The sequence below is a fragment of the Lactuca virosa genome, chromosome 3 (genome assembly GCF_052849685.1).
Source record: "Lactuca virosa cultivar CGN04683 chromosome 3, Lactuca_virosa_CGN04683_v6, whole genome shotgun sequence".
NCBI lineage: Eukaryota > Viridiplantae > Streptophyta > Magnoliopsida > Asterales > Asteraceae > Lactuca > Lactuca virosa.
The window spans coordinates 309793211-309814317 of record NC_136428.1 but is presented as its reverse complement, the minus strand read 5'-3'; positions in this window follow the sequence as shown (position 1 = coordinate 309814317).

The following is a 21107-nucleotide window of genomic DNA, read 5'->3' as shown; positions in this document are numbered from 1 at the left end:
ATTTCGGTGGGGCCCTGAGCAGCAGTCGGTTTATGAGACTCTTCGGAAGAGGTTATGTGAGGCCCCGGTATTGACCCTCCCGGAGGGAGTTGAGGATTTTGTAGTACTCTGTGATGCATCCATCATCGGTTTAGGGGCAGTCCTCATGCAGAGAGGATGAGTGATTGCTTATGCTTCGCGGCAGCTGAAGCCGCAGGAGACGCGATATCCCACTCATGACCTGGAGTTTAGGGCAATGGTTTTTGCCCTCAAGATGTGGAGATATTATCTTTATGGGGTCCGTTGTACGGTTTACACGGATCACAAGAGTTTGATACATCTTATGGATCAACTGAACCTGAACATGAGGCAGCACAGGTGTCTGGACGTGGTCAAGGATTATGACTGTGAGATCCTTTGCCATCCGGGTAAAGCGAATGTGGTAGCGGATTCTTTAAGCCACAAGTCGGCTAGATCTTCGGCCGGGGAGATGTGTATGAGGATATCTGTTGATTCTCCGCTTTTGGGTTTGATTAGAGAGGCTCAGGTTTAGGGAGTTCGGAAGAAGAAATGGAAACAAGAGAGGATCAGGGGTGATATTGACAGATTTGTCACGGATAGTCGAGGGTTATTGACCTGGTGTGGTCGAGTCTGGGTTCCAGTTTCTGGTGGGATCAGGCAGATTGTGTTATAGGATGATTATAAGTCTCGCTTTTCTATACACCCGGGAGCCACCAAGATGTATCGGGATTTGAGATTGAGCTACTAGTGGACATGTATGAAGAGGTAGATAGTCTGGTATGTTGAGAGATGCTTGACCTGCAGGATGGTCAAGGCTGAGCATCAGAGACCGCATGACAAGCTGTATCCTCTGGAGGTTCCTATGTGGAAATGGGAGCAGATCACGATGGATTTTATCACCAAGTTGCTGAAGACGGCGAAGGCTTTTGATGCTATATGGGTCATCGTGGATCGATTGACCAAGAGTGCCCACTTTTTGGCCATCTGGGAGAGCTCTTCAGCCGAAAAGTTGGCCGATATATATGTTCGAGAGATTGTCGCTCAGCATGGGGTTTCGATCTCCATTGTTTATGACCGAGATGTTCGGTTCACCTCCCATTTATGGCAGAAGTTCCACGAGGAACTGGGCACGAGATTACATTTGAGCATTGCATATCATCTACAGACCGACGACAGAGTGAGCGGACGATACATACCCTTGAGGATATGTTGCAGGCCTGTGTTATTGATTTTGGTGGGAGTTGGAATTCCTACCTACCTCTTGCTGAGTTCTCCTACAACAATAGTTATCACTCCAGCATTAGTGCTCCACCTTTTGAGCTCTTGTATGGTCGGAGATGTCGTACCCCAGTTTGTTGGGGGGAGGTTGGTCACAGGGTTATGGGAAAGACTGAAGTAGTCCTTCAGACCATGGAGCTTATTCAGCAGATCAGGCAAAGACTACAGACCGCTCAGAGTTGGCAGAAGAGCTATGCTGACAGGCGCCAATCCAAGTTGGAGTTTCAGGTTGGCGATATGGTGCTCCGGAAGGTCTCAACTTGGAAATGTGTGATACGCTTCAGGAAGTGGGGGAACTTGGGTCCCCAGTTTATTGGACCTTTTCGGGTGATTTCCAGGGTTGGCAAGGTAGCTTACAGGTAGGATCTACCTGAGGATCTCAGTAAGATTCACAACACTTTCCATGTTTCGTAGCTACGAAAGTGCGTATTGAATGATGATGTAGTGGTTTCCTTGGATGATATTAAGGTCCTGCGCAACAAGGAGATACCTTTGGTAAAGGTACCGTGGTAGCATCGGAGAGATTCCGAGTGGACCTAGGAGCCCGAGGCTAAGATCCAGGAGCATTATCCTGAGTTATTTGCCGCAGCAGACTTCGAGGACGAAGTCTAGATCAAGTGGGGGAGAATTGTAACATCCCGATGTTAAGATACTTCTAATCTTGGGCTTTATGATTTCAGTGCATTGCATTTTGACCCAGAAGTTGAGAAATAGCAAAAAGGGGGCCAAAGTGGCTTTTTGTGAAGTTTGGTTCAGATGAGGTACACCATGCGTACGTAGGTGTATGATAAGCGTACTAAGGCACACCTTAGTATGATGCACATACACTTCGTACGCTGGGCGTACGAGGGTTGCAAGAAAACCCTAATTTTGAAGACTTGGCTCATATTTAAACACCTTTATGGACACCCTATCCTTATCCAGTCTGTTTCAGTGCTTTCGACCTCTAAGCAACCCTAGAGCAAAAAGAAACCATTTGTGAGTTTTTAAGAGAGTCTGGAGTGGTTTTGGAAGAAGAAGAAGGTGGTGTGAAGACCTTGGAGTGGAGTGCATTGTAGATCTGGGATTTCTAGCTTGTTAGCAACCTCAAAAAGGTATAAAGCTTGCAACTTTATCTTTCAATCATGTAGATCTAGATATGGGCGTTTTAATGATGTTTTTTGGTCCCAAAATGTCAAATCTTGAGCATGGCATGTTCTTGACGATTAAGTTGTCCTTTCAGACCCAAGGAGGGGTCATAAGTCATAAAAATGAAGTACCAATGATTAGTTTTGCTCCATGCATCTTATAGAAGGTCTTAATGGAATAAGACCTTGTGTTAAGCACTTATTGGACATGCTAAGTCATAAAGTTGGAGACTTTATGACTCCTAGGAGGATTTTGGCCATGGATCTGAATTATGGACGTAAGAGCTTAAGCCATTAAGCTCTTAAATGGAGTTTGGGACTTGCGAGCGTACGCCCCGTATACTCGAATTACGCTCCGCGTACGAGGTCAACCACCACGATGGTGGTCAACATACGAAGTTGCGTACGCCCAACGTACGCACCCTGGGTGGACTTGGTCGATTTGACTCGATTGGGTTGACTCGACTGGGTTGACTCAGTTGACTCAGTTGACCTAGTTGGTTTGACCAGTTGACTTTGACCAAGTTTGACCTTGAGGGTATTTTGGCATTTTTTATGGAAATTGGTCATTAGTGGGAATAGGTGCCGGTTTGAGAGCTAAGATTCAGAGTCGAGGCCTCATCAGCTTTTGTTCAGTTTGTGAGGTGAGTTTTCCTCACTGTACTATTGGGTCGAAGGCACCAAGGTCGGTCCTTTAGATTTGATATCCTGTTATGTGATAGTATGTTATCATGTTGTAGTGATATGTTAGATCGGTATCCGGGTATATAGGATGTAGCTATGTTTATTGATCAGTTGATATGTCTGTTTGTCTGTTGGCTGATGACCACGGGAAGGCGAAGGCGTGACCGTAGACATCCTCATGTTTTGACTTATGATTTTGGGAAACTCTGATGTTGAAATGTTTTTGAAAACTATGTTTGTAAACAATTTGTGAATTGGGTTGGTTTTAAAAAAGTTTAAATTTATCATGATTTTTATGGATGTGACGCTATTGAACATCGAGCTGGAAACCTCGTGTGTGCTCCCTTGTTTGGATGTAAAGATCAAAACCAGAATCCATCTCTTGATTCACACCCAATGAACTCAAAATAGAAGAATAAGATTAACTAGGAGGAGGGTCAAATTCACAACTAGGAGGAGGGTTAAATTCACAAACCCTATGAGGGAGAGGAATTTGTCCACTCTATGTAGGAGGAAGAGAGTTGGGGATTTTGTCAAGCCAAGGTACAAGGAATGATGAGATCCTTAAATCCCTATTTATATTCTAGGATCCCTTCCGTAGATTTGGCTCTCATCCTGTATGGGATAGGAGTCAAATTCAAAATTCACCTCCATCCTATGTGGGATGGAGTGATTGTCATCTAACCTTTTTTCCTTAAGGATTATAGAATATTCCAATCAACCAACTACTGATTAATTAAGTGTAACACCTTCTTCCGAGTCATTTCATAATTCGGGGCCGTGGCCCAAAGATCAAGGATCATAAGGCTTTGGGTTTTGGGGAAAGAGAGGTTTAGAGCCAGTGGGAAGTGGGTAATGTAGATTATGTGATCCAAGAGTTCGGTTTGTGCTTTGGAGCCCAAGGGAATAATGATAAATGTAACATCCCGGAATTCAGGTGCGTCTCTTAAACGCTTCTTCTTTCTAAGTTGTCTTGTTTAGCCCTTAAAAGTATAGTGTGGCAAATGTGTATGTTGGGCGTACTGAAGAGTACGCTGCGCGTACTCATGGGCGTGTTTTGAACGCGGACTCCACCCGGTACGCTGGGCGTACCTTAGGCTACGCTGGGCGTAGCGGGTCCAGACTCAAAACCCTAAATGAGACTTGAGCCCTATATAAAGAAACCTATGGCCTTATCCTCAGCCACTATTTGCGAGAGTGAAACCCTAAGAGAGAGCAAACCTTCGTTCTAAGCTTGTATGTGAGTGTTCTTGAGCTAAAAGTGCCTTTGTGTGTTAGTGAAGAAGAAGGGGAGGTTCTTGTGAAGGCTAGAAGTTGGAGTGCAAGCTTGGATCTGAGTTCTACAGAGGGAGGAGCTTCACTTGGAGGTAAAAAGCTCTAAGCTTTCCTTGTTATTGTTGATTTGTGCTTCATGGACCAAGTTTTAGGGTTTTTGGTCCCAATGTGGAGACTTTATGAGCAAAAGGTCTCCATAAGCTTAGATCTTCTATATCTCAGAGTATTGTGAGTTGAGGGTTCATAAAAATGCAATCTTGGACGTGAATACTAAGCCATGCATGAGATCTAGGCTTTATGAGGGAAGAGGAAAGGTGTTAGAGTGATTAGTGACCTTTACAGCCATGCAAAGGCTTAAAGGTCTCGACTTTACGGATTAAGTGATCTTAGAGAAGTCAGATCTGGAGTTTGAGTTTATGTCTTAACCGTTTAAGACCAAAAATCGATGAGGGCATGAAACTGAGACTTACGCTGGGCGTAAATCTCAGTACGCGCAGCGTAAGGGTTTGAGACCCCGATTCTGGATCGCCGGAGTACGCCCCGCGTACAAGAGCTGGTACGCGCCGCGTACTGCCCCCTGTTGACTTTTGTTGACTTTTAGGGTTTTGGTCAACATTTGGACTTTTAGGTCACGGAGGGGCAAAATGGTCTTTTACCCTTCTGTGGGTTGGTAGAAAGGGATTTAATCTAGGCTTTGAGAGCCATTATTTATTTGAGGATATTGTTTATGTGATGAGGCGGGGACTAGATCAGTATATCCGTGTGCGAGATTATCCGAGTTACCCGAGGTGAGTCTTCTCACTATACTTTACCTCGAGTGGTAAGTAGAGTTATGTGACAGAGTATCTTGTATGTTATGTATGTGATGTGTTGCACTGCATTATTTCTATGTGATTTATGCTGTGTGTATTCCAGCGTTTACAGAGTTAGGACCGGAAGGTCCACAGAGTTAGGACCAGAGGGTCCATAGAGTTAGGGCCAGTGGGCCCACAGAGTTATAGCCTCGAGTGGCTAATATATGTTATATGTGGTATTTTGGGGAACTCACTATGCATTTATGCTTACAGTGTTTTGTGTTATTTGTTTCAGGTACCAGTGAGGATCGCGGGAAGGCGCCGGCATGATCAGTACACACTTGTGGAGTGTTTTTTTATGTATTGTGATCTTGGGATGAATTTTATGGATTTGATATGTGATACATGGAGATTTATAATATTTATGAATGAAATTATATTTTTAAAAGTGAAAAATTGTTTTGGAATTTACGATGTTACAAGTTGGTATCAGAGCCTTGGTTTGAGGGATTCGGATGCACCTTCGGGCGCATTTGAACTCAAACTGAGGATTTGAGAAACTTTTCGAAATAAAACCAAATTTTTCTAAAGGGATAAAAGGTTTTGAAGAGAGCAGGGCAGAGCAGTGTGTACGATTAGCCAGCGCCCGAACGGTGATTTCCCAAAATACCCTTATATTATGTGTTATGAGATATGATATCATATGTTATGCATGCTAGAGTAGGCTAGGTATTCTTATTAGGACTAGAATGGCCTGATTCGTGATGCCTTAGCCTAGGGGTTTTGCTGTTGGGAGATGCTTGAGAGTGAGTAGATAGCAGCGAGGAGCTTATGAGAGGTCTGCTAGAGAGTAGCCTATGCGTAGTGAGAGTAGAGTACTTGGGATTTAGGATCCTAGGAGGAGGACTTGGGGTGAATACTGATGCGGTGTGGACGGTAGTATTGGGCCCGTACTACTGAAGACATCGGATCAGTGCACAGTCCAAGTAAGAATCCTTAGGGTACTAAGGAACAAGTAGGGCTGAGTTGTCGAGTGTGAGTATGCTCGAGCGAGTCTCTGATATTTCTTATGTTGTATTTCAGAGACATCATGGTTGGGACACGCCACAGACCAGAGACCAGCGGTGTGAGTGACGAGGAGCTTCGTCAGATGATCCACGAGGAGGTGGCTGCGGCTATCCGCCCAGAGATTCTGAAGATGTTTGGGTCTATTAAGACTACATTGATTGAGAACTTTGATGAGAGATAAGCAGCGGTTACTGAGGCTGCAGTTGCTGTAGCTACCGCAGCTGTTGCTGCTGCTAGGCCTCAGGGTGGTGATGTGTTGCTGTTCCGGGAGTTCAGCAACACGAAGCCACCAGAGTTTGATGGGACGCAGGATCCGATTGCTGCGATGAGATGGGTTTCTGACATCGAGGGATGCTTCTATACGTGTTCTTGTCCAGAGCATCTGAGAGTTTGGTTCGCGCTGAACCAGCTTCGCTTGGGAGCGAAGGACTGGTGGACGTTTGTGACAGCGCACTATACTTCTGCAGAGCTTTCCACGGTGACCTGGGAGAGGTTCACCTCTATGTTTCGTGATGAGTACGTTCTCCCGGTGGAAAGGGAACGGTTGGCCCAGGAGTTCTTGACCCTCAAGCAGGGTACTGAGTCTGTTACTGTGATCACCAGGATGTTCCATAAGAGGGCGATGTTCTGCCCTGAGCACGTGTCTTCCGAGCAGGCACGCATGAGTCCGTATTTGAGTATTCTGAGGAGAGACATCCGCGAGTTCGTGGCGAACTCGTCGCACCGGACATTTGCCGAGCTTCAGGAGAATGCTCGGAAGAGGGAGATAGAGCTTGAGACATAGGCTAGGGAGGAGGCGGAGTCTCAGGGGAGGGATCGGCGACCGACACAGTCCCAGCCGGCAGCCAAGGGGGCCAAGCCCGCCGATTCGAGATCAGGGAACCAGAAGGGCCGCACTTGTGGCAAGTGCGGCAAGGGTCATGAGGGGATTTGTAGAGCAGGGTCTTGCTACAAGTCTGGCAAGGAGGGGCACATGGCCAAGGATTGCCTCAAGGGGTTTGCAGTCTGTTTCTACTGCAACCAGACCGGACACCAGAAGGCCGAGTGTCCGCAGCTGCGAAGGTCAGCACAAGGAGCATCGCAGGGATCTGCCCCTGCTACTGTACGAGCTGCTGAGAGTAGGCCAGTGAAGGATGAGACGCCAAAGGCTCGCGGGAGGGCCTTCCAGTTGACAGCGGAGGAGGTCTGCGCAGCGCCCGATGTTGTGGCTGGTATGTATTCTTTCATGTGTTTATTTTGAGTTTGAGATATTGTGCTTGTATTATGATATGCGTAGGTACTTTTCTTGTGAGTTCTGTACCTGCCTTGGTATTATTTGACTCGGGTGCGAGTCGATCTTTTGTATCATTAGCCTTTAGTCAGCACATCAGTATCCGTCGAGAGGCGTTGAGTCGACCTCTGCGGGTTTCCATAGCTGACGAGAGAGCGGTGTATGCCACTGATGTGATTCGAGGATGTGTACTCGAGATTTTCGGCGTTGAGTTTCCGATTGATTTGGTCCCGATTGCGATGGGAGATATCTGTGTCATCGTGGGCATGGACTGGTTGAGCAGATTTGGAGCGGTTATCGACTGCGAGCGACAGCTGGTAACCATACTCCCTAGTGGGGGAGTTCTTACGGTGTACGGCGAGGGTACTCGTTCTGGGTCAGCGTTTTGTTCGGTCGCTAGAGCGAGGCAGAGCCTACAACAGGGCTGTAGTGGATTCGTGGCTTATGTGATGGATACGAGGTTTGATGCAGAGAGGCCGAGCACGGTCGAAGAGGTTCCGATAGTGCGTGAGTTCCCGGATGTTTTCCCCGAGGAGTTGTCGGGTGTGCCTCCCGAGAGGCAAGTAGAGTTTGTATCAATTTGGTTCCGGGGGCAGCGCCTATCGCCAAGGCGCCCTATCGCCTTGCGTCTCCAGAGATGCAGGAGTTATCCTCGCAGCTTCAAGAGCTGCTGGGGAAGGGGTTTATTCGGCCGAGTAGCTAGCCGTGGGGAGCGCCGATCCTTTTCGTAAAGAAAAAGGATGGTTCACACCGGATGTGCATTGATTACCGGGAGTTGAACAAGTTAACGGTCAAGAACCGTTACCCCTTACCGAGGATCGATGATTTGTTCGATCAGTTATAGGGAGCGTCTTGGTTCTCCAAGATCGATTTGAGGTCTGGATATCATCAGATGAGAGTGCGGGAGGAGGATATCTAGAAGACGGCGTTCAGGACTCGTTACGGACATTACGAGTTCGTGGTGATGCCTTTCGGGCTCACCAATGCACCGGCGGCGTTCATGGATCTCATGAACAGGGTGTGCAGACCGATGTTGGATTGTTCAGTGATAGTGTTCATTGATGATATATTGGTGTATTCGAGATCCAGAGAGCAACATGAGGAGCATTTGAGGGAGATCCTTGGAGTTCTGAGATCAGAGAGGCTTTACACCAAATTCTCCAAGTGTGATTTCTGGTTACGAGAGGTCCAGTTCCTGGGACATCTCGTTAATCAGAATGGGATATTGGTCGATCCGGCCAAGATAGAGGCGGTGATGAGTTGGGAGGTGCTGAGATCCCCCACCGAGATCAGGAGTTTTCTGGGGTTGGCCGGCTATTATAGGAGATTTATTAAAGATTTCTCCAAGATTGTTGTTCCTCTCACCAGGTTGACCCAGAATGGCGTGGCTTTTAGTTGGGGCCCAGAGCAGTAGGCCTCCTTCGAGACACTTCGCCAGATATTATGCGAAGCCCCGGTGTTAGCCCTTCCGGAGGGAATGGAGGATTTTGTAGTGTATTGTGACGCGTCGATATCGGGACTGGGTGCGATGCTAATGCAGAGGGGGCATGTGATAGCATACGCATCGAGGCAGCTGAAGCCTCATGAGATGAGGTATCCTACTCACGATCTGGAGTTGGGGGCTGTGGTGTTCGCCCTCAAGATCTGGCGTCACTATCTGTATGGGGTCCGGTGTACCATATACATGGATCACAAGAGTTTGAAGTATTTGATGGATCAGCCCAACCTGAATATGCTCCAGAGGAGATGGTTGGATGTGGTAAAGGATTATGAGTGTGAGATCCTGTACCACCCAAGCAAGGCTAACGTTGTAGCCGATGCCCTGAGTCGTAGAGCAGAGAGTGCTCCGATACGTGATGTTTGTTTGAGATTGACGGTGATGACTTCGGTGTTGGACACCATTCAGGAGGCCCAGGCAGAGGCTGTGAGACGGGAGAACCGCAAGAGAGAGCGGGTGATTGGGCAGGTATCTGAGTTCGTTACCAACAGTCGGGGGCTTATGATCTTTGAGGATTGGATTTGGGTGTCGTTTTTGGGCGGGGCACGTGCCATACTGATGGAGGAGGCACATAGATCGAGATTCTCGATCCATCCCGGGGCCACTAAGATGTATTTGGATCTGAAGAAAGATTATTGGTGGCCCTGTATGAAGAGGGATGTAGCATGGTTTGTTGAGAGGTGCTTGACCTGTCGCAGGGTTAAGGCTGAGCACTAGCGTCCGCATGGTAAGTTGCAGCCACTTGAGGTTCCCCAGTGGAAGTGGGAATAGATTTCCATGTTTATCACCAAATTGCCAAGGACCGCGAGGGGTGTCGATGCAATTTGGGTGATTGTCGACCGGCTGACGAAGAGCGCTCACTTCCTTGCTATCAGTGAGAGCTCTTCTGCAGAGAAACTGGTAGAGTTGTATGTGAAGGAGGTGTTATCGCGGCATGGAGTACCGATCTCGATTGTGTCAGATCGAGATGTACGTTTCACTTCCAGGTTCTGGAAGAAGTTCCATGAGGAGTTGGGCACGAGGCTGAATTTCAATACCGCTTACCACCCACAGACGGATGGACAGAGTGAGCGGACATGCTTCAGTCATGTGTGTTGGACTTCGGAGGAAGTTGGGACACGTATCTGCCGTTGGCTGAGTTTTCTTATAACAACAGCCATCACTCGAGTATTGGTATGCCTCCCTTCGAGTTGTTGTAAGGGAGGAGGTGTCGGACTCCCATTTGGTAGGGAGAGGTAGGACAGCGCATGATAGGCAGCACCGAGATAGTGCTTCAGACGACCGAGCAGATTCAGCAGGTTAGACAGAGGTTGTTGACAGCCCAGAGTCGCCAAAAGAGTTATGCGGATAGGCGACGGTCCGAGCTTGAGTTTCAGGTCGGGGATTTTGTACTCCTGAAGGTGTCCCCTTGGAAAGGAGTAATTCGATTCAGGAAGAGGGGCAAGTTGGGGCCCCGGTACATTGGTCCTTTCAGGGTGACCGCCAGGGTGGGCAGGGTAGCATACCGTTTGGAGCTGCCTGCGGAGTTGAGCCAGATACATGATACCTTCCACGTGTCCCGGTTGAGGAAGTGTATTGCCGACGAGACGGCAGTGGTACCGTTGGAGGATATTCAGGTGGATGCGAGCCTGAATTATGTGGAGAGACCGATCGCGATCTTGGATCGGAAGATCAAGGTTCTGAGGAACAAGGAGGTGCCTCTGGTTCAGGTCCAATGGCAACATCGGAGAGGGTCCGAGCTGACTTGGGAGCCGGAGTCAGAAATGCGGGAGCAACATCCGGAGTTGTTTGCGGTATGAGACTTCGAGGGCGAAGTCTGGTTCTAGTGGGGGAGAATTATAACATCCCGAAATTCTGGTGCGTCTCTTAAACCCTTCTTCTTTCTAAGTTGTCTTGTTTAGCCCTTAAAAGTAGAGTGTGGCAAATGAGTACGTTGGGCGTACTGAAGAGTACGATGCGCGTACTTATGGGCGTGTTTTTGACGCGGACTCCACCTGGTACGCTGGGCGTACCTTAGGCTACGCTGGGCATAGCGGGTCCAGACTCAAAACCCTAAATGAGACTTGAGCCCTATATAAAGAAACCTATGGCCTTATCCTCAGCCACTATTTGGGAGAGTGAAACCCTAAGAGAGAGCCAACCTTTGTTCTAAGCTTGTATGTGAGTGTTCTTGAGCTAAAAGTGCCTTTGTGTGTTAGTGAAGAAGAAGGGGAGGTTCTTGTGAAGGCAAGAAGTTGGAGTGCAAGCTTGGATCTGAGTTCTACAGAGGGAGGAGCTTCACTTGGAGGTAAAAAGCTCTGAGCTTTCCTTGTTATTGTTGATTTGTGCTTCATGGACCAAGTTTTAGGGTTTTTGGTCCCAATGTGGAGACTTTATAAGCAAAAGGTCTCCATAAGCTTAGATCTTCTATATCTCAGAGTATTGTGAGTTGAGGGTTCATAAAAATCCAATCTTGGACGTGAATATTAAGCCATGCATGAGATCTAGGCTTTATGAGGGAAGAGGAAAGGTGTTAGAGTGATTAGTGACCTTTACAGCCATGCAAAGGCTTAAAGGTCTCGACTTTATGGATTAAGTGATCTTAGAGAAGTCAGATCTGGAGTTTGAGTTTATGTCTTAACCATTTAAGAGCAAAAATCCATGAGGTCATGAAACTGAGACTTACGCTGGGCGTAAATCTCAGTACGCGCAGCATAAGGGTTTGAGACCCCGATTCTGGATCGCCGGAGTACGCCCCGCGTACAAGAGCTGGTACGCGCCGCCTACTGCCCCCTGTTGACTTTCGTTGACTTTTAGGGTTTTGGTCAACATTTGGACTTTTAGGTCAGGGAGGGGTAAAATGGTCTTTTACCCTTCTATGGGTTGGTAGAAAGGGATTTAATCTAGCCTTTGAGAGCCATTATTTATTTGAGGATATTGTTTATGTGATTAGGCGGGGACTAGATCAGTATATCCGTGTGCGAGATTATCCGAGTTACCCGAGGTGAGTCTTCTCACTATACTTTACCTTGAGTGGTAAGTAGAGTTATGTGACAGAGTATCTTGTATGCTATGTATGTGATGTGTTGCACTACATTATTTCTATGTGATTTATGCTGTGTGTATTCCAGCGTTTACAGAGTTAGGACCGGAAGGTCCACAGAGTTAGGACCAGAGGGTCCACAGAGTTAGGGCCAGTGGGCCCACAGAGTTATAGCCTCGAGTGGCTAATATGTGTTATATGTGGTATTTTGGGGAACTCACTAAGCATTTATGCTTACAGTGTTTTGTGTTATGTGTTTCAGGTACCAGTGAGGATCGCGGGAAGGCGCCGACATGATCAGTACACACTTGTGGAGTTTTTTTTATGTATTGTGATGTTGGGATGAATTTTATGGATTTGATATGTGATACATGGAGATTTATAATATTTATGAATAAAATTATATTTTTAAGAGTGAAAATTTGTTTTGGAATTTACGACGTTACAATAAAAGGGAATAATGGTAAAAGTGATTTATTTTAAGGGCATAATGGTAAATGTGTACTAAGGATTTGTTTTATTTGAACTAAATGATTATGAATGTGAAATTCGTTATCGTCCTAATAAAGAGAATGTCATAGCAGGCGCTTTAAGCAGGAAAGAGCAACCAAATCCACTTCGTGTAAAGGCTCTAACCCTAACCATCCACTCAAACCTCACCGCGCAAATTCAAGAACCACAGTTAGAAGCACTCAAACCTGATAATATCATGGGAGAAAACCTGCAAGGAATGGACAAACAATTCGACCTCAAGGAAGACTGAACACGATATTTCATGAACCGAATTTAGACTCCAAATTTTGGTGAATTCAAAAGTTTAGTTCTAAACGAAGCTCATCAATCGAGATATTCAATACATCCTAGATCAGATAAGATGTATCTAGATCTCAAAAAGCTTTATTGGTGGCCCAACATGAAGGCAGAGATTGCCATTTATGTTAGTAAATGCTTCACTTGCTCCAAAGTCAAAGTAGAATACTGGAAGGTGCCTGGTCTACTACAACAACCAAGAATCCCAGAGTGTAAGTGGGGACAAATAACCATGGACTTCTATAACATCCCAAAATTTAGGACCAAAAATTTGATTTTTAATATAATAATTATAAAACCATTTATCTGTAAACAACCATAGTATCAGCTCATATTAAAACCAAAGTATCAGTAGTCAAAACATATCATGATAAAACAATAGCAGAGTATCACTCCCAAAGATCTCGTGTGCGGAAAATATAGTGTGATGCGCTGCGATCATGTCGGCTCCTTTCCCTTCAAAGGGGAAGTACCTGAAACCAAAATTGAAAACCGTAAGCACGAAGCTTAGTGAGTTCCCCCATCATACCACATACCATACAATAAACATACTGTCAGGCATATCTGGGTGCCCGACCTACCTTGCTGAGCATACCTGGGTGCTCAACCTACCCATGTCAGACATACCGGGGTGTCCGATATACCCCTGTCAGGCATACATGGGTGCCCGACCTATCCATGTAAGGCATATCAGGGTGCCTGACCTACCCTCCGGTTACGGGGACTATTTCACCCCTACTACAACCACATAATAACATAGCATAAACATACTTTCAGACATATATCTGGGTACTGGCCTACCCCTTCGCTCTCTTTCAACCGGTAACTGGGGTCTATTTCACCCCTCCTACCACTATCACATAATCTCATAGCATACTGGCATATAAAACATAATAGATAGTGGCATACTAGACAATTATCACAAAGACAATTATCTCTACTATAATTACCTACTAGTGGGTCGGCATTGGTGGCTTAGACCCACTTCTACTGGAAGGTAACTCACTTCGATAACCGGAAGTAGCTGAAAAAACTTCGGCTCCGGATATCACCCGACTCAAGCCCCAATACATAAAATATTTCCTTAATTACCCTTTCATACTCATGACCCCTTAATGGTCAACTCTGGTCAAAGTCCAAGTTAAAGTCAACATCCTGGTCAAAGTCAACATTCTGCTCAAAGTCAATATTTTGGGTTGACTCAACTCGCCGAGTTGACTCATCAACTTGCCGGGTTCCATAGATCATAAAACCCTGAAATCGCGATCCAACTCGTCGATTTCTTTCACGAACTCGTCGAGTTCCTCCTATCAATAGAATCGGGAATTCTCAATTCAGCTCGTCGAGTCCGTCCTTAAACTCGTCGAGTCATTCTTTTACAGAATCGGGATACCCCGACCCAACTCGTCGAAACTGGGATCTAGACCCTAGACACCACATGAACACGTAAAGTCTCTGACTTTCTCTCCATGCATGGCCTTTTGGAACTTAAAAGGCTAAAATGACATCCTAAAGCTTGCATGGGGCTTCGATGGCCATAAAGTTTGCACCTTTATTCCATGAAATCCCTTCAAGGCTTCAGATCTGAAAGTATACTCACTTGGGATGTCCATTTCCCAAGGATCATGCTAGATAGACCAAAAACCTAATAAAGTGAAAAATGAAGAGATCTAAGTAATCATTAAGCAAGTTTGAGACTTGCTTACTAGAAAATGCTTAGAATGAAGTGGAGTTTCTAGATCTAAAAGCTTCCTCTTGGGCCCTCAAGCTTCTCCTTTTTCCACAAGCTTTAAACACAAAAAACTCTCTCAAGGATGGCTCACAAACTCACAAAAGTATATTAGGGTTTCGTGGCTAGTGTTTGGGACGATGGAGGCTGCAAATGAGGCCATCCTTTAGAGGTTAAGGTGTTTAAATAGGGTGCAAAACCCTTAAAATTAGGGTTTCATTCTGCCAGTCCTACTCGTCGAGTTAAGGCTCCCAACTCGTCGAGTAAACTTCCCATCCCGCATCCAATTTCCATCCCTACTCGACGAGTTTGGGGCCTCCAACTCGCCGAGTTTCTAAACAAAAACGAATAAATTTTAATTAAATACATACCGGGAACTGGGCGTTACAAATCTCTCCCACTTATTTCAGACTTCGTCCTCAAAGTCTGCTGCATCTGGAAATAGCTCTAGGTAGTGCTCCTTCATCTCATCCTCCAGCTCCCATTTCCATTCCGAGCCCTTGCGGTGTTGCCACTGTAGCTTCACCAACTCTACCCTCTTGTTCCTCAGATCCTTTGTCTTCTTATCGAGAATGGCTACTAGTCTTTTGATGTAGTTCAGGCTGTCATCCACCTGAATATCCTCTAAAGGCACAACTGCAGAGTCATCCACTATGCACTTCCGCAGCTGGGAGACATGAAAGGTATTGTAGATCTGACTAAGCTCGGTTGGTAGATCCAGTTGATACGCAATCCGAACCACCCGGGCCAATACCTTGAACGAACCAATATATCTGGGGCCCAACTTGCCCCGCTTCCTGAACGAGATGACACCTTTCCAAGGTGACACCTTCAGGAGAACCATATCCCCTACCTAAAACTCTAGGTCTGGTCGGCGTCTGTCGGCGTAGCTCTTCTGCCGACTCTGGGCTGTCTGGAGTCTACTCCGGACCTGCTAAATCTTCTCTGTCATCTTGAGTACCACTTCGGTACTCCCTATGACCCTCTGTCCAACCTCACCCCAACATATCGGGGTTCACACTTCCTCCCATAAAGCATATCGAAGGGCGTACGGTCGATGCTTGCGTGGTAGCTATTACTATAGGAAAACTCTGCTAAGGGAAGGAATGTATCCTAACTACCACCAAAATCTATAATGCACGCCCGCAGCATATCGTCCAAGGTCTGGATGGTCCGCTTGCTCTAACCATCCGTTTGCGGGTGAAAAGTCGTGCTAAAGTGCAGACAAGTACCCAACTCGTCATGGAATTTCTTCCAGAACATGGAAGTGATCCGTACATCTCGGTCAGAAATCACGGAAACTGGCACCCCGTGACGAGCTATTACCTCTCTGATGTCGATGTCGGCTAGCTTCTCGGCCTAAATGCTCTCCTGAATAGGAATGAAATGGGCACTCTTGGTCAACCGATCCACGATGACCCAAATCGAATCAACTCCCCGTGCGGTCCTGGGAAGCTTCGTGATGAAATCCATAGTAATATACTCCCATTTCCACACAGGGATATCCAATGGCTGCGTCTTGCCATGAGGTCTCTGGTGTTCGGCCTTGACCTTCCTGCAGGTCAAGCACCTCTCAACGAACCAGGCTACATCCCGCTTCATGCAGAGCCCCAGTAATCAGGACGAAGATCTCTATACATCTTCGTCACCCCGAGATGGATAGAAAACTTGGATTTGTGCGCCTCCTCCATCTGGCACACAACTCCGTGATATGGAACCCACACTTTACGAAGGTGAAAATCTGACCCACAATAACCTCGCTCTTCCGATGTTCCTCCTTCATAGTCTCCTGCTGAGCCTCCCGAATTTGCTCCAATAGAGGAGTTACCATTGTCATCCTCATGCAGATGTCTCTAATCGGGGCTGTGAATGCCTTGCGGCTAAGTGCATCGGCCACAACATTGGTGTTTCCTGGGTGATAATGGATCTCACAGCTGTAGTCCTTCAGCACATCCAACCATCGTCGTTGTCTCATGTTTAGATTTGGCTGATCCATCAGATACCTCAGGCTCTTGTGATCCATGTAAATGGTAAAACAGACACCATAGAGGTAGTGTAGCCAAATCTTGAGGGCAAAAACAACTACCCCCAACTCCAGGTCATGCGTCGAGTAGTTCGCCTCATGAGGCTTCAACTGCCTCGAGGCGTAGGCGATGACGTGCCCTCTCTGCATCAACATTGTGCCCAAACCCGAGATGGACGCATCGCAGTATACTACAAAATCCTCAATGCCCTCTGGAATGGCTAAGATCGGCGCCAAACACAACCTGTGCCTCAAAGTCTCGAAAGCTGCCTGCTGCTTAGGCCCCCAACGAAAGACAACAACCTTCTTCGTCAGCCGGGTCAGGGGTACCGCTATCTTGGAGAAATCCTGAATGAATCTCCGATAATATCCTGCTAAACCGAGGAAGCTCCGAATCTCAGATGGAGACTTCGGGACCTCCCATCTCATCACAGCCTCCACCTTGGCCGGGTCGACCAGAATACTGTTTTGATTGATGAGGTGCCCCAGAAATTACACCTCGCGCAACCAGAACTCGCACTTCGAGAACTTGACGTACAAGCTCTCCCTCCTCAGGGTATCCAACCCTTCTCGCAAGTGATCCTCATGCTGCTCCTGCGTCTAGGAGTAAACGAAGATGTCGTCAATAAAGACTATCACAGACCGATCCAGCATTGGCCTGCATACGCGGTTCATGAGGTCTATGAACGCGGCAGGAGCATTGGTGAGCCCAAAGGGCATCACCACGAACTCGTAATGACCGTAGCGAGTCTGGAAAGCAGTCTTCTGTACATCCTCATCTCTGACTCTCATCTGGTGATATCCTGAACGCAAATCGATCTTGGATAACGAAGATGCTCCCTGAAGCTGGTCGAAGAGATCGTCAATCCTCGGGAGTGGGTAACGGTTCTTCATTATTACCTTATTCAGCTGCCGATAGTCTATACACATCCGATGTGACCCATCCTTCTTCTTCAAAAACAGAATCGGGGCTCCCCAAGGCTTTCTGCTCGCCTTGATAAATCCCTTGTCTAACAGCTCCTGTAGCTGTGTAGACAACTCCTGCATCTCGGGAGGAGCGAACCGATATGGTGCCTTGGCTATCGGATCCGCACCAGGAACTAGGTCAATCCTGAACTCCACCTATCTCTCCGGAGGTATCCCATGCAACTCCTCCGGTAACACATCCGGATACTCCCGCACAATTAGCACATCGCTCACGGTCACCTTACCCTCCTCTCGGTTATCGATAATGTAGGCGACATAACCTACGCAGCCCTGCTGAAGGTAGCGCCTAGCTCTCGCTGCTGAACACAAAGTCGGCCCATGTTGCGGCCTCTCGCTTTGAATCACCAACTCTCCCCCACTTGGGGTCCTGACCCGAACCAACTGCTGCTCGCAGTCGATCACCGCCCCATTAGCGCTCAACGACTCCATGCCTATGATGACCTTGTTCCCACGCAACGGAATGGGAACCAAATCCACGAGGTAATGCTCGTTATGCATTCTCATAACACAATCCCTATAAACCTCTGATGCCCAGACGGATCGGTCATCCGCGATCTCAACCTCTAAAGGACAATCCAACATGCCAGAAGACTCGACAAACCTCTTGCTAAGTGCAAGAGATACGAATGATCAAGTAACCCCTGAGTCAAATAAAACTTGTACTGGGATACCGTTCACAAGGAATGATCCTAGACAAAACACATAGAATATAAATATCAAAACTGTCATGTAATAAAAGACAGAGAGAAGAAAACATACCCGTCACCACATCCGGTGTGGCATGCACCTCCTCAGCGGTCAACTGGAAGGCTCGGCTCCTCACCCCTGGAGCATCTGACATGCCCTGTCGGCCATCTGTGATCCGCAAGGTCGCTGGAGCTTGTGCTGCCACTGGCGCTCCTGATGTCAATCTCGGGCAGTTGGCCTTTTTATGGCCATTCTGATTGCAATGGAAGCAAATCAGGTCTGATGTCTGAATGGTGGGGGTAGGGGTAGTACAATCCATGCCAAAGTGCCCAGTCTTGCCGCACTTGTAGCATCTCGATTCAATTTTCAAATCCAATTGCTGCCCAAAGAAATACCCTCAACCCCAAAACTCCCTACCTCGTACTCCAAAGAAGTCGACAACCTCTATCTTTCACGCCTCTACTCCTTGCATTCGACTCCCACAATAGCTCGGTTTCTTTTTTTTTCCTCTAGTCGAATCACTCAAAAGGGAACAGTAGGTGTTAGTCTTCAAGGGTCGAACCCTTAAACCGATCATGACAAAAACCGGATCCAAGGTATAGGATTTATCCATCTCCTTGTGGGTTCTATCATTATTTACCAATTAGTCCCTCAAATGCCAAATTCAAACCCCTTCCAGCCTAACCCTAGAAACCTTGACAAATTAAGTTTCTTTTAATGACACCTTGGCCCTCAATTCCTATTAAACCTCTTAAAAATTATATTTACCTCACATTCCCAAAAATCATTTAATTAAATTATATGCTTTTTAAATACAAATGACTTTTTTTAGATATTATTTAATATTTTTTCTGAATTATAATCATAACCACCGAAATTACTAACCAAAATTAGTATTCCGGTAACGGAAAACTAACCTTGTTGACAGACGGAAATTTTGGATCGTTACAATCCTCCCCTCCTTAAGAATATTATGTCCCCAAAATCTCTAAGACACCACATCATCTTACTATAGATCACGTCTTGGAGTTATTGTCTACACTTGCTCATGACTCGCACTTCATACGCCAGTCGTGTATACTTACTTATCCACTTGATTGCTTGCTATAACCAAATGCAGTCTTTATATTTTTAGTGACATCTCATAGAAAGCACTCTCGTCGACTTTACATCTCACACGCTCTCCTCGTGGTAGGTAACATCCTCTAACTTATTGCCAATAGATGGTAACTATCATCCAGTTCCTGATCTTATGCCTTGTCTTGCGAACAAATCACACATTCCGACTTACACTTCGCTATGTATCATTTCATCCCCCACTGCTTGGTCTCTCTTTAACCATGATATCTACCAAATCTCCCTTCTAGTGCATCAAATCATCGACTGACAACTTGTCTATCCACAAGAAACTTGACTCTTAAATTGCCTCAATTGTCTTAACAAGTAATTTTCATCCAAGGAGAGTCTTTCAGTATCACCCTTTGTCCATTGGGAAACATTCACCATCAAATTGGAAAGGCGCTTCCCAAGACGAGGAACTTGGTCGAGTAATCTGCACTCAAACAATTCATGAAGCTACGAAAAAATTTCCTTCATTACCAAGCGAACCAACTTAAACGATGCTTTGGCTTTAGGAGCTACACCAAGAATAAAGTCAAACTAGAGCTCTGCCTGAAGTGGTATTTATACACTCGAAAACTCATCAGGGAAAAACATTGTTATAATCCCTAGCAAGCTCCATATTGAAGAGACTCATTTTCTTCCTTGAACTCTCAATCACACGATTCAAAAGACTTCTTATCACCTCGTTAGACAGTTGCATGCCTTCACTACATAAAATTTAGGAATATACTCTAGAATATAATTTTATCCCCACAGACATACCCTCCCTCCACAAGCGAAATACACACATGCTTTTCAATTCAAAGCATTTCGGTCTGGTTGATGAAAAGCCAAACCATACTGACAATAATTTTGAACGGTTAGATTCAAAAAGCAAGTCAAAGTTAAGGAAAATGTTTTTCATCTACAAAGATTCCCCACGCATCATGCACTCCTTACATCGAGACTAGATCTCCCACATCTGCATTACGGGTGGGAGTCATTGAGCCAGTCTACACTGTGAGTCTGAACACCGGCCTTTGTACTCATTTTACGTATAGAATGGCTATGATACCAACTTGTAACATCGTGATTTTTCAGCTAAATTTTTCTTATTATTTTTAACACTTTTTAACCAGAATACGTTAGCGAAAGTCTTATTTTTTATTTTATGAAAACATCAACGTTACTTTGATTACCAAAAACATCATTCATCAAAATTTAAAGTCAATAAACCAATCCAAAACAATTTCTCATAACATGTGTTGTGAAAACTCGAAAAATGTCCAAATGGTATCAATACGAAAGCATAAACTGAAAGGTAACTACTCAAATGCCCCCAATCATCACCTGGCCATCATATCATACTACCTGTACCAATGCAAGGTAAAAGCCATAAGAAAAGAAATAAGTGTCAACAAATTCTAAGTGAGCTAATCATAAGTAAAATGTTAAGGAACACACATATCCCAAATGGGTCAAACAAAGCATCATATAAATATGAATTCAAGGACTCACATATCATGACGTTAGGTACATCGTGTAATCATCACAATAATGCTCAAATGTAATTCTTCTTTAGAGCCTTTACTTTTAGTTACACTTCAATATTCATCATTGTAACTAGTTATTACTTCATACACCGCTATAATATTACAAGATACCATTAATCTTCATTTTCATCATTAATAATTACTCTCCTCTGAATCATCTTTGTAATTTTTGTTATAATACTTCCTATTTATAGGTCTATA